The sequence below is a fragment of the Cryptotermes secundus genome, unplaced genomic scaffold (genome assembly GCF_002891405.2).
Source record: "Cryptotermes secundus unplaced genomic scaffold, Csec_1.0 scaffold344, whole genome shotgun sequence".
NCBI lineage: Eukaryota > Metazoa > Arthropoda > Insecta > Blattodea > Kalotermitidae > Cryptotermes > Cryptotermes secundus.
Window position 1 is genome coordinate 980,402 of NW_019742446.1, and position 1,959 is coordinate 982,360.

The following is a 1,959-nucleotide window of genomic DNA, read 5'->3' on the forward strand; positions in this document are numbered from 1 at the left end:
GAAATCTTATAATTTTCTTCAACCTGGTTCGGAACTTGGCAACCAGTAAGTTGTGGTCAGAGTCAATATTTGCCCCAGGAAGCGTCTTCACATCCTTCACACTATTTCTGAATTGATGTTTCACAAGGATGTAGTCCAGCTGATGCCTCCTCCAATCCCCAGGTGCCTTCCATGTGTAAATTCTTCTCTTTGGCTTCTTGAACCAAGTGTTGGTGACAATCAGTTCATTTCTTTCACAAAAGTCAATAAGCATTTGACCCCTGTGATTCCGTCTTCCTAGTCCATGTGACCCAATAATATTCTGATAGGTGAAATTATTGGGGATCATCAGTGTGGGTTTCGACGTAACAGATCAACTACAGATCAGATCTTTTGCATTCGTCAGATATTGAAGAAAAAAAGGGAGTATGATGAGACAGTACATCAGCTATTCATAGACTTCAAGAAAGTCTATGATTCAGTTAGGAGGGAAGTATTGTACAATATTCTGATGGAGTTTGGGACACCCATGAAACTAGTTAGGTTGATTAAAATGTGTTTAAACGAAACGTATAGTAAAGTCTGTGTAGGTAAACATTTGTCTGATAAATTTCCTGTCCAGAATGGTCTAAAACAAGGAGATGCTTAATTGCCACTCCTTTTCAACTTTGCTTTAGAATATGCCATTAGGAAGGGAATACATAAGCCATGTAAAAATAAAATAAACATTCATATTTATTTGATACAAAATATAAAACATGTGATCTATGAGCATCTTTTGTACATTATTCATGTATGGGGTTGTGTGTCAAAGACCAGAATGGAAAGGCTATGGTTTCTAACCTTTTGGAGGAATCTGTTCCTTCCACCTTCTGGGCTGGAACGTAGAAGAAGTTCACTGCAGTAAAAGTCTCAAACCTTCTCAAACCTCATCACTTTTCCAAATATTCCATGCTGACAATAACAGCTGGACTGACATGCTGTGTGCTGGGAAATTATGTGCGATATTACACCTTGAAAGAATGTGGTCCATTTTGTCTGCAGTGTGGTATGTCAAAAAAGCTCTGTCACTAACAGACTGACAATTTTACGTGCGACGTGAAAGTACAGCAACAAACGGGTATTAGTTTGGGCCCCTGATATATACAACTGGGAGCTGACATCCCCTGCATTGCTGATCAAAATTAAACCAGCACTCTAATATATTTCATTTCATTTATGAATGCGTCAAAATCACTATGACTCATTCCCTCATATACCACCTTATTTTGATAGAAATTTCAAACTGTCCTCAAATTAACCATATATACCGTAAACATGCAGACAGCGTAAGTTTACCTTAGTATACGCATTCGTCACAACTGCAAGTCTTCATGCTTCCACCACACCAAACCACACCATACGCAAACATACTAAACTACGCACACAACGTACAAACCTAATTCCTTCTGTCCACATTGTAGCATCGTACTAGGCATACCAACTAGCCAACTTGGTTCACTCAATCACACTTCACCACTGTTCGTTTGATAAGAATAATAATTTCCATGACTAATCAAGAGCGAGTCATTTCATTAGCAACCAACCAATGATACGCGTCTTGATGCAGACGACACAGATTTTCGTCATCGTGCTGGAATAGGAACTCTTACGACGCTTACGACATCTACTGACGATATACACAACTTGTCAATACGAGCGAGGAATTTAATTTTCTTGTTCTTGTGACTGAATAGGTTCAGCAGCAGGAGGTGGTGATAGGAGATATCTTTAAAATGATTTTGGAATGCTTAAGAATTTTCAAATTCATTTACATATACACAACATTTGATCTAAAATTAAATGTTTATATCTGAAAGTGAAATGTATCATGATTATTGAACTGATTTAAATTACATTTTTTCTCAATTTTAAATAGGAGTGCACAAGGCATTAGACTTAGTTCTGACAGCTAAACTTTAAATTTAAGTAAGTGGTGAG

General features: G+C 37.5%; 1 protein-coding gene across 2 annotated transcripts in view; it reads right to left on the reverse strand.

The window, feature by feature from the left end:
• Nucleotides 1-1,601, reverse strand: part of LOC111873163 (FYVE, RhoGEF and PH domain-containing protein 6) — a 51,048-nt gene extending 49,447 nt beyond the window's left edge. Inside the window, exon 1 of one of the 2 annotated variants that reach the window (XM_023867645.2) lies at nt 1,418-1,601. The gene's annotated coding sequence lies outside the window, so the exon portion shown is untranslated. Of the gene's footprint in view, nt 1-1,317 lie in introns of both variants that reach the window. The other variant, XM_023867643.2, reaches the window with a different exon arrangement.
• Nucleotides 1,602-1,959: the final 358 nt, after the last annotated feature.